Here is a 13,108-nt window from a genome sequence, read left to right on the forward strand (position 1 = left end):
AGTATCGAGTGAAATTTGTGACTGGATTGAGGACTTTGTAGTAGGGAGGACACAGCATGTTATCTAGGAAAGACACTCATCGTTGGATGTATAAGTAACTTTGGATGTGCCCCAGGTGAGTGTGTTGGGACCCTTGCTGTTCATATTGTACATTAATGACCTTGCAGATAATGTTAATAGTAAACTCAGGGCTTTTGTAGATGGTTCAGTTATCTATAATGAAGTACTATCTGAAAGAATCTGCATAAACATTCAGTCAAATCTTGATAAGATTTCAACGTGGTGCAGAGATTGGCAACTTGCTCTAAATGTTCAGAAAAGTAAAATTTTGCACTTTTCACGAAATGAGAAAAACGTAGTATGACTATAATATCAAAGACTCACTGTTGGAATCGGCCTACTCATACATATACCTGGTTGAAAAACTTTGTTGGGATATGAAGTGGAACGATCACATGGGTTCACTCGTGGTTAAAGCAGGTGGTAGACTTCTGGTTATTGGTAGAATACTGGGGAAGTGCAACGAGTCTACGAAGGAGATTGCTTACAAATCAGTCGTGTGACCCATCCTAGAATTTTGCTAAAGTGTATGGGACCCTTACGAAATAGGACTAACAGGGGATGTTGAACGTATACAGAGAAGGGCTCCACGAATGGGCACAGGTTTGTTTAGTCATTGAGAGAGTGTCACAGAGATACTGAAGGAGCATGAACTGGAAGACTCTTGAAGATAGACGTAAACTATCCCGAAAAAGTCTATTAATAATAATTACTATTAAAAACAGTCTTGATCACGATTTATTTAACAAGGTGACCGGTTTCAACCACTACTGTGGTCATCTTCAGACCATTGAGTAGGAACCTCTTTCTGTTGAAGAATCACTAGTAGTAGTGATTCTTCAACAGAAAGAGGTTCCTACTCAATGGTCTGAAGATGACCACAGTAGTGGTTGAAACCGGTCACCTTGTTAAATAAATCGTGATCAAGACTGTTTTTAATAGTAATTATCTATAAGACATTGATCACTGCTGTGCCCATAATGTATTCAAAAGTAATTCTATTAATAATGTTGCAAGAACCGGCTTTAAATGATTACTCTAGGAATAATGGGACTTAACATCGGAGGTCATCAGTCCCCTAGAACTTTGAACTACTTAAACCTAAGGACATCACACACATCCATGCCCTTAGGCAGGATTCGAACCTGCGACCGTAGCAGTCGCGCGGTTCCGGACTGAAGCGTCTAGAACCGCTCGGCCACAACGGCATATTACAGTCCCCAACATATCGCTCACGTAGGGATCATAAGAAAAAGATTAGAATAATTACTGCACCCTAAAAGGCATTCAAACTATCATTCTCCCCGCGCTCCATACGTGAATGGGACAGAAGAAATCCTGATAGCTAGTACAATGGGACGTACCCTCTGCCATACACCTCACGTGGTCTGCAGATTTTAGATGTACTGTGTGCGCTCCCTCCCCCCATATAATTCGCTGTTTACTGCGTGTCCTCTAATACGCTTCACTGTTTACTGCACGTCTTCTGTATATTTTTTTCTCTATATTTTATACAGTATGTTATTTGATATGCTATATTGTTCAATGCGCACTTTTGATGTGCTTCAGTGTTGATTATGCTTTGTTATGCTGCACTAAAGTAAACGGAAATCTCCTGAAACAGTACTGCACCCACATGTAAGCGTTGCCTGCCTCACAGACTGCTGACGCGGTCAAATAGCGTCAGAGTTGATATTAATATTGAAACGCACGCCCAGCGAGATACAGACTAAATATGACCAAGCAGACCACATACTGTAACCTCTGCACTTGTTCAAATGGTTCAAATGGCTCTGAGCACTATGGGACTTAACATCTTAGGTCATCAATGCCCTAGAACTACTTAAACCTAACTAACCTAAGGACATCACACACATCATTCCCGAGGCAGGATTCGAACCTGCGACCGAAGCAGTAGCGCGGTTCCGGACTGAAGCGTCTAGAACCGATCGGCCACAGCGGCCGGTTTGTGATTGTGGACAAAAACTATCATAGTCTAATGATGATACAGTGAGTTTTTACACGTATAGGGATCCTAAACATGTGGAATGCCAGCGAGAAACATACATCTGGTATGTTTGACAGAGCACTTTACAAATTAAAGCCGCTACAGGCAAGCAACTTCTCCGTTGAAAGTAATGGTTTGAAGACACTGTGCCTCAAAACTCAACGAAAGACTCTATAATTGTTATGGATAACGTACCGTATCATTCGGTTAAACAATTTAAAGCATCTACAAAGACAACGAAAAAAACGATTGCTGGCTAGAGAAACGTAAGATACGATTTCACAGTATCTTGACAAGAGCAGGATTGTTAAAACTTGCGTCGCGATACAAGCCAAAGAACCCAGTTTACATGGCGGATAAAATAGCGGAAAAAATATCGGCGTATAGTGCTCAGATTGCCTCCTTATTGTTGCCACTTCAACGTAATGCAACTGAGCTGGAGGGAGGGGGTGGGAGGGGGGGCGTCCGTCTCATTTGAACTGAGGTGGGCTCAGGTTAAACGTCATATTTCTGCAGAAAATACACTCCTGGAAATGGAAAAAAGAACACATTGACACCGGTGTGTCAGACCCACCATACTTGCTCCGGACACTGCGAGAGGGCTGTACAAGCAATGATCACACGCACGGCACAGCGGACACACCAGGAACCGCGGTGTTGGCCGTCGAATGGCGCTAGCTGCGCAGCATTTGTGCACCGCCGCCGTCAGTGTCAGCCAGTTTGCCGTGGCATACGGAGCTCCATCGCAGTCTTTAACACTGGTAGCATGCCGCGACAGCGTGGACGTGAACCGTATGTGCAGTTGACGGACTTTGAGCGAGGGCGTATAGTGGGCATGCGGGAGGCCGGGTGGACGTACCGCCGAATTGCTCAACACGTGGGGCGTGAGGTCTCCACAGTACATCGATGTTGTCGCCAGTGGTCGGCGGAAGGTGCACGTGCCCGTCGACCTGGGACCGGACCGCAGCGACGCACGGATGCACGCCAAGACCGTAGGATCCTACGCAGTGCCGTAGGAGACCGCACCGCCACTTCCCAGCAATTTAGGGACACTGTTGCTCCTGGGGTATCGGCGAGGACCATTCGCAACCGTCTCCATGAAGCTGGGCTACGGTCCCGCACACCGTTAGGCCGTCTTCCGCTCACGCCCCAACATCGTGCAGCCCGCCTCCAGTGGTGTCGCGACAGGCGTGAATGGAGGGACGAATGGAGACGTGTCGTCTTCAGCGATGAGAGTCGCTTCTGCCTTGGTGCCAATGATGGTCGTATGCGTGTTTGGCGCCGTGCAGGTGAACGCCACAATCAGGACTGCATACGACCGAGGCACACAGGGCCAACACCCGGCATCATGGTGTGGGGAGCGATCTCCTACACTGGCCGTACACCACTGGTGATCGTCGAGGGGACACTGAATAGTGCACGGTACATCCAAACCGTCATCGAACCCATCGTTCTACCATTCCTAGACCGGCAAGGGAACTTGCTGTTCCAACAGGACAATGCACGTCCGCATGTATCCCGTGCCACCCAACGTGCTCTAGAAGGTGTAAGTCAACTACCCTGGCCAGCAAGATCTCCGGATCTGTCCCCAATTGAGCATGTTTGGGACTGGATGAAGCGTCGTCTCACGCGGTCTGCACGTCCAGCACGAACGCTGGTCCAACTGAGGCGCCAGGTGGAAATGGCATGGCAAGCCGTTCCACAGGACTACATCCAGCATCTCTACGATCGTCTCCATGGGAGAATAGCAGCCTGCATTGCTGCGTAAGGTGGATATACACTGTACTAGTGCCGACATTGTGCATGCTCTGTTGCCTGTGTCTATGTGCCTGTGGTTCTGTCAGTGTGATCATGTGATGTATCTGACCCCAGGAATGTGTCAATAAAGTTTCCCCTTCCTGGGACAATGAATTCACGGTGTTCTTATTTCAATTTCCAGGAGTGTAATTACGTTGACCGAAGTGGAATGCCTTTTGATTGGGGCAGTTGAAAAAATGAAACCAGAAGGAAGGAGTGACACAGGAAGCATGGAACAATGAATGTGTGTTACGACAGTGCGTCAAAGACTTGTTAATATCCCTCACTACGAGCTGTGTCACCGATAGTTCTGACTCTCAATTAAGCTGTGTCTTCCCATTGCCTGATTGGCATGTAGTGTATAGTGGATACTGCACTTTAACGAACGCCTTACTTCCATTATATCTTGTGTTTGTGATTTTATTTTGATCAGTTTCATTTTCTTGTTGTGAGCCTATGGAATAACGTCCTTATGATAAGTTTAGACACATTTCGTTTTGTGTAGACTCCAAGGTGTTATTTGATGTGTGTAATAGGTTTTTCGAGATGCAATGATAAGAAGGAAACTTTTCCGGGTGCGAAAATTTCTTCTGTTTCAATCACCAACGTAAAACTGGCGCTGATTGAAACTAGGAAAAGATTTTTACACGCTTAGAGCTACCATTGAGTGCGATGCTGTATCTAACTTCGAGAATTTTTACATTATTTCTGTAGAACTTCGAACTTGCTACGAGTTAAATATCGACACAATTACACAAAAACGCCGTTTTCAGAAGCATATATATGAAACGTAATGCAGTACGAAAATTTTAAGAGAATCGCTGCCAAGCGAGATATTTTGGTAATCAACGAAAACAAAAGTACTTGTCTGAGAGCACTAGTTTTTGAGACTTGATGTGATAACTTTGAAACTGTTTACGAATGACAAAATTTAATCTGTTTCAAAAAAGGTTTATGTAACTCTTTCCTTAACTAAACATAGAACGGATTTTTGGCATGCTGGGAGACACTAAAGAGATCTACGTCGTATGTGAATTTGAGACCTTGTGGAAGAGACGGTATTTAACGCTATTTTATATCGCCGCAGAACGCGATGTTCTGTGACGGCTGCGTGCAGACGCGACAGCGTCGGAACTTCAGAGCTTAAACGTCAAGTGACAGGTGTGGTTGAGATGGCGTTATGTTGATCAAAATGGTTCAAATGGCTCTGAGCACTATGGGACTTAACATCTGTGGTCATCAGTCCCCTAGAACTTAGAACTACTTAAACCTAACTAACCTAAGGACATCACACACGTCCATGCCCGAGGCAGGATTCGAACCTGCGACCGTAGCAGTCGCGCGGGTCCGGACTGAGCGCCTAGAACCGCTAGACCACCGCGGCCGGCCGTTATGTTGATCCCTAACAGTTGCTATGGGCTGGGCACGGCAGCTTCGCAGGTCTGTCTCTACCAATAACGTAATGCGATTTCGTAAACGTCTCTATGGCAACGCCACAATGTTGTCACAGGCCTCCAACGGTTAGCTCTTCACAGTTTGAAGCTGCCAACAGGGCCACGAACTGTCAGCAATATTCTTGCACCGTCTCTACAGTAGTTTAAATCAGATTACAAAGGTGGCTTGACAAGGGAAAATCGAGGAATTGCTCAGATGACTCTGACCACTAAACATTACTGGGTAGATGTAGAGTCGCAGCTGAGCTTCTCCCGGCGGTTTAAAACAAACTTGGAAAACCGGACTATTCGAGGTTTTGGGTGGAGAATCTAGAACAAGTGCATACGTGGGGGCTACGAGGGTTGTGTCATTCCGGCGCTTCATCACGAGATGATGGAGCGGCGAGGGAAATCGTCAACACTTAAACAACCTCCCAGCATATTTTTCTCCTTGTACGAAAAGACGATCCATCTGTTACTTGTGCACTCAGACGTTTCCTTACCCCCTTTTCTGTTGTTATAGTTTTGGCACATGAATTCTAACCCAAGAGATGAAAGACAAACAATCAGTATATGCTCCCTCTCTTTGAATGTTACTGCATTCATAAAACTCTGTTCCTACTGTGCACCAGAATCACAATAAAGACATTTCGTAGATTGACATTAATATAGAGAAAAATTAAAATTAGCCATATTCATTAATAACACACACATACACTATGTGATCAGAAGTATCTGGACACCGGGTTGAAAATCAACTACAGGTTCGTGGCACCCTCCAACTGTAATACTGGAATTCAATATGGTGTTGGCACACCCTTAGCCTTGATGACAGCTTCCACTCTCGCAGGCATACGTTCAACCAGGTGCTGGAAGGTTTCTTGGGAACTGGCAGCCCTTTCTTCACGGAGTGCTGCACTGAGGAGAGGTATCGATGTCGGTCGGCGAGACATGGCACGAAGTCGGCGTTCCAAAACATCCTAAAGGTGTTCTATAGGATTCTGGTCAGGACTCTGTGCAGGCCAGTCCAATATAGGGATATTACTGTCGTGTAACCACTTCGCCACAGGCCGTGCATTATAAACAGGTGCTCGACCGTGTTGAAAGATGCATCCCCGAATTACTCTTCTACAGTGGGAAGTAAGAAGTTGCTTAAAACATCAATGTAGGCCTGTGCTGTGAAACTGCCACGTAAAACAACATGGGGTGCAAGCCCCCTCCATGAAAAATACGACCACACCATAACACCACCGCCTCCGAATTTTACTGTTGGCACTACACACACTAGCAGATGAAGTTCACCGGGCATTTGCCTCACCCACACTCTGCCATCGGACCGCCACATTGTATATCGTGATTCGTCACTCCACACAACATTTTTCCACTGTTCAGTCGTCCAATGTTTACGCTCCTTACCCCAAGCCAGGCGTCGTTTGGCATTTACCGGCGCGATGTGTCGCTTATGAGTAGACGCTAGACCAAGATTTCTCACCTCCCGCTAAATGTCATAGTACTTGAAATGGATCCTGATGCAGTTTGGAATTCCTGTCTGATGGTCAGTTTATATGTCTGCCTATTACACATTCTTCCCGCATGAACCATGGACCTTGCCGTTGGTGGGGAGGCTTGCGTGCCACAACGATACAGATAGCCGTACCGTAGGTGCAACCACAACGGAGGGGTATCTGTTGAGAGGCCAGACAAACGTGTGGTTCCTGAAGAGGGGCAGCAGCCTTTTCAGTAGTTGCAGGGGCAACAGTCTGGATGATTTACTGATCTGGCCTTGTAACATTAACCAAAACGGCCTTGCTGTTGTGGTACTGCGAACGGCTGAAAGCAAGGGGAAACTACAGCCGTAATTTTTCCCGAGGGCATGCAGCTTTACTGTATGGTTAAATGATGATGGCGTCCTCTTGGGTAAAATATTCCGGAGGTAAAATAGTCCCCCATTCGGATCTCCGGGCGGGGACTATTCAAGAGGACGTCGTTATCAGGAGAAAGAAAACTGGCGTTCTACGGATCGGAGCGTGGAATATCAGATCCCTTAATCGGGCAGGTAGGTTAGAAAATTTAGAAAGGGAAATGGATAGGTTAAAGTTAGATATAGTGGGAATTAGTGAAGTTCGGTGGCAGGAGGAACAAGACTTCTGGTCAGGTGAATACAGGGTTATAAATACAAAAGCAAATAGGGGTAATGCAGGAGTAGGTTTAATAATGAATAAAAAAATAGGAGTGCGGGTAAGCTACTACAAACAGCATAGTGAACGTATTATAGTGGCCAAGATATACACGAACCCCATGCCTACTACAGTAGTACAAGTTTATATGCCAACTAGCTCTGCAGATGATGAAGAAATTGAACAAATGTATGATGAGATAAAAGAAATTATTCAGGTAGTGAAGGGAGACGAAAATTTAATAGTCATGGGTGACTGGAATTCAACAGAAGGCAAAGGGAGAGAAGGAAACATAGTGGGTGAATATGGATTGGGGGGAAGAAATGAAAGAGGAAGCCGCCTTGTAGAATTTTGCACAGAGCATAACTTAATCATAGATAACACTTGGTTCAAGAATCATAAAAGAAGGTTGTATACATGGAAGAAGCCTGGAGATACTAGAAGGTTTCAGATAGTTAATATAATGGTAAGACAGAGATTTAGGAACCAGGCATTAAATTGTAGGACATTTCCAGGGGCAGATGTGGACTTTGACCACAATCTATTGGTTATGAACTGTAGATTAAAACTGAAGAAATTGCAAAAAGGTGGGAATTTAAGGAGATGGGACCTGCATAAACTGATTAAACCAGAGGTTGTACAGAGTTTCAGGGACAGCATAAGGGAACAACTGACAGGAATGGGGGAGAGAAATACAGTAGAAGACGAATGGGTAGCTCTGAGGGATGAAGTTGTGAAAGCAGCAGACGATCAAGTAGGTAAAAAGACGAGGGCTATTAGAAATCCTTGGGTAACAGAAGAAATATTGAATTTAATTGATGAAAGGAGAAAATATAAAAATGCAGTAAATGAAGCAGGCAAAAAGGAATACAAACATCTCAAAAATGAGATCGACAGGAAGTGCAAAATGGCTAAGCAGGCATGGCTAGAGGACAAATGTAAGGATGTAGAGGCTTATCTCACTAGGGGTAAGATAGATACAGCCTACAGGAAAATTAAAGAGACCTTTGGAGAAAAGAGAGCCACTTGTACGAATATCAAGAGCTCAGATGGAAACCCAGATCTAAGCAAAGAGGGGAAATCAGAAAGGTGGAAGGAGTATATAGAGGGTCTATACAAGGGCGGTGTACTTGAGGACAATATTATGGAAATGGAAGAGGATGTAGATGAAGACGAAATGGGAGATACGATACTGCGTGAAGAGTTTGACAGAGCACTGAAAGACCTGAGTCGAAACAAGGCCCCGGGAGTAGACAACATTCCATCAGAACTACTGACGGCCTTAGGAGAGCCAGTCCTGACAAAAATCTACCATCTGGTGAGCAAGATGTACGAGACAGGCGAAATACCCTCAGACTTCAAGAAGAATATAATAATTCCAATCCCAAAGAAAGCAGGTGTTGACAGATGTGAAAATTACCGAACTATCAGTTTAATAAGTCACAGCTGCAAAATACACACGCGAATTAATTACAGACGAATGGAAAAACTGGTAGAAGCCGACCTCGGGAAAGATAAGTTTGGATTCCGTAGAAATGTCGGAACACGTGAGGCAAACTGACCTTACGACTTACCTTAGAAGAAAGATTAAAGAAAGGCAAACCTACGTTTCTAGCATTTGTAGACTTAGAGAAAGCTTTTGACAATGTTGACTGGAATACTCTCTTTCAAATTCTAAAGATGGCAGGGGTGAAATACAGGGAGCGAAACGCTATTTACAATTTGTTCAGAAAGTAGACGGCAGTTATAAGGGTCGAGGGACATGAAAGGGAAGCAGTGGTTAGGAAGGGAGTGAGATAGGGTTGTAGCCTCTCCCCGATGTTATTCAATCTGTATATTGAGCAAGCAGTAAAGGAAACAAAAGAAAAATTTGGAGTAGGTATTAAAATCCAGGGAGAAGAAATAAAAACTTTGAGGTTCGCCGATGACATTGTAATTCTGTCAGAGACAGCAAAGGACTTGGAAGAGCAGTTGAACGGAATGGACAGTGTCTTGAAAGGAGGATATAAGATGAACATCAACAAAAGCAAAACGAGGATAATGGAATGTAGTCGAATTAAGTCGGGTGATGCTGAGGGAATTAGATTAGGAAATGAGACACTTAAAGTAGTAAAGGAGTTTTGCTATTTGGGGAGCAAAATAACTGATGATGGTCGAAGTAGAGAGGATATCAAATGTAGACTTGCAATGGCAAGGAAAACGTTTCTGAAGAAGAGAAATTTGTTAACATCGAGTATAGATTTAAGTGTCAGGAAGTCGTTACTGAAAGTATTTGTATGGAGTGTAGCCATGTATGGATGTGAAACATGGACAATAAATAGTTTGGAGAAGAAGAGAATAGAAGCTTTCGAAATGTGGTGCTACAGAAGAATGTTGAAGATTAGGTGGGTAGATCACGTAACTAATGGGGAGAAGAGAAGTTTGTGGCACAACTTGACTAGAAGAAGGGATCGGTTGGTAGGACATGTCCTGAGGCATCAAGGGATCACAAATTTAGCATTGGAGGGCAGCGTGGAGGGTAAAAATCGTAGAGGGAGACCAAGAGATGAATACACTAAGCAGATTCAGAAGAATGTAGGTTGCAGTAGGTACTGGGAGATGAAGAAGCTTGCACAGGATAGATTAGCGTGGAGAGCTGCATCAAACCAGTCTAAGGACTGAAGACCACAACAACAACATTTCACATTACGACCCTCTTCAACTGTCCACGGTCTCTGTCGGTCAACAGACGAGATCGGCCTGTACTCTTTTGTGCTGTACGTGCCCCTTCACGTTTCCACTTCACTGTCACATCGCAAACAGTGGACCTATAGATGTTTAGGAGTGTGGAAATCTCGCGTACAGACGTATGACACAAGTGATACCCAATCACCTGACCATGTTCGAAGTCGGTGAGTTCCGCGGGGCGCCCCATTCTGCTGTCTCATGATGTCTAATGACTACTGAGGTTGCTGATACGGAGTACCTGGTAGTAGGTGGCAGCACAATGCACCTAATATGAAAAACGTATGTTTTTGGGGGTGTCTGGATACTTTTCATCACATGGTTTATGTAACCAGACAGGAAATAAGGTTCTACATTCGGTTCATAAAAAATAAAGTAGGGCAGTTTCAAGATATGATGGTATTTGTAAATATTCGGCAGTTTTATTTACACCTGTTAGAATGTATAGCGAAACTGCAATGAATTCCATACCAAGCTAAAAATACCAACTGACTATGAAAGTGTTTTTGTACAATCATTATCTCTCACAGACTTCCTGTATTGTTTTCTGATAAGGTTCTATGACAGAAAACACGCTAAGATCGTCCCACTAACAATGCAAAAACCATAATGAAGTACTTTTTGAATGACACGTATTTAACACCATACAGATAATTTCCATATTTGATGCTACCAGTAAGAATTAAAAAAGATTTTTTTTTCGAATAGCATTAACTTGCAAAAAACAAGTGAATGCAAACATTAAATTTGTTCTAAAAGGAAATAATAATCTATTTTTTTTATTTTTTATCATTATTTGTTAGTACATAGAGCAGATTAAACTAAACTTATTGGAGTCAGAGGAAAATTAAACCCAGAAGTACACTTTGATCCATTCTATGTACTGATACATAATGACAAGAAATATGTATCGAATGAAACAACAAGTTTACTGTTACCATTCACTGTTTATTTGTACCCACAACGCGTTTCAAATGTTTAAACCTGCATTATCAGGTGGATTCATAGGCGTTGATACTAATATGACGGTTGCAAAATACTGACACGAATTTTTTACAGACGAATGGAAAAACTGGTAGAAGCCGACCTTGGGGAAGATCAGTTTAGATTCTATAGAAACGTTGAAACACGTGAGGCGACAATGACCCTACGACATACCATATAAGAAGGATCAAGGAAAGGCAAACCTACGTTTCTAGCATTTGTAGACTTAGAGAAAGCTTTTGACAATGTTGACTGGAATACTCTCTTTCAAATTCTGAAGATGGCAGGGGTCAAATACAGAGAGCAAAACGCTATTTACAATTTGTACAGAAACCAGATGGCAGCCATAAGATTGGGGGCGGGCATGAAAGGGAAGCAGTGGTAGGGAAGGGAGTGAGACAGGTTTGTAGCCTATCCCCGATGTTATTCAATCTATGTATTGAGCAAGCAGTAAAGGAAACAAAAGAAAAATTTGGAGTAGGTATTAAAATCCAGGGAGAAGAAATAAAAACTTTGAGGTTCGCCGATGACATTGTAATTCTGTCAGAGACAGCAAAGGACTTGGAAGAGCAGTTGAACGGAATGGACAGTGTCTTGAAAGGAGGATATTAGATGAACATCAACAAAAGCAAAACGAGGATAATGGAATGTAGTCGAATTAAGTCGGGTGATGCTGAGGGCATTAGATTAGGAAATGAGACACTTAAAGTAGTAAAGGAGTTTTGCTATTTGGGGAGCAAAATAACTGATGATGGTCGAAGTAGAGAGGATATCAAATGTAGACTTGCAATGGCAAGGAAAACGTTTCTGAAGAAGAGAAATTTGTTAACATCGAGTATAGATTTAAGTTTCAGGAAGTCGTTCCTGAAAGTATTTGTATGGAGTGTAGCCATGTATGGATGTGAAACATGGACGATAAATAGTTTAGACAAGAAGGGAATAGAAGCTTTCGAAATGTGGTGCTGCAGAAGAATGCTGAAGATTAGATGGGTATATCACGTAACTAATGAGGGGGTACTGAATAGAATTGGGAAGAAGAGGAATTTGTGGGACAACTTGACTAGAAGAAGGGATCGATTGGTAGGACATGTTCTGAGGCACCAAGGGATCACCAGTTTAGTATTGGAGGGCAGCGTGGAGGGTAAAAATCGTAGAGGGAGACCAAGGGATGATAGACTAAGCAGATTCAGAAGGATGTAGGGTGCAGTAGGTACTGGGAGATGAAGAGGCTTGCACAGGATAGAGTAGCATAGAGAGCCGTATCAAACCAGTCTTTAGACTGAAGGCCACAACAACAACAATAAGAATACGTCTTGTGTGTTGTGTTACGACTTCGGGGGAACCTGTGACAATGTCTCCAGTGGTCACAGGCTCCTTTGTCATAATACATCACATAAAAACTGTCCGTTTCCAGACACCATCTTTGTTTACAAAATGTGACGACAGAGAAAGAAGCCCATGATCACCGGGGACAGTCCTACAGGTTACTACATAGTCATAATACAACATACACAGGTAGTATTAACACATATAAATCCACCTGAGGCAGGTTTAAACCCATGAAACGCGTTGTGAAAATAAATAAACAGCGACTGGTAACAGTAAACTTGTTTCAATGAATATCAGTATCAGTCACAGTCACAGTTCGCATTTAAGATAAAAATATTTTTTTTTCTTCTTAAGACAATTTTATTCGTTTCCGCTGTTTAATCTGCAGCGCTTTTTTAAACTGCTTTAATTTTTTCGACTTTTTCTAATTTCACAATTTTTATTGTTTTGTTAGCTGTCACCCTTTTTTTATACTTGGCAGACCTACAAGAGCTGCTTCCCAAACGAATGAAATTCGGGTGTAAGAACTGTAACAAATGAGAAAGGCACAGCTTGAAGAAGGTAAGAGCAGACAAGCAATGAAACTTACTGTAGAA

Source organism: Schistocerca nitens, chromosome 4 (assembly GCF_023898315.1).
Source record: "Schistocerca nitens isolate TAMUIC-IGC-003100 chromosome 4, iqSchNite1.1, whole genome shotgun sequence".
Classification (NCBI taxonomy): Eukaryota; Metazoa; Arthropoda; class Insecta; order Orthoptera; family Acrididae; genus Schistocerca; species Schistocerca nitens.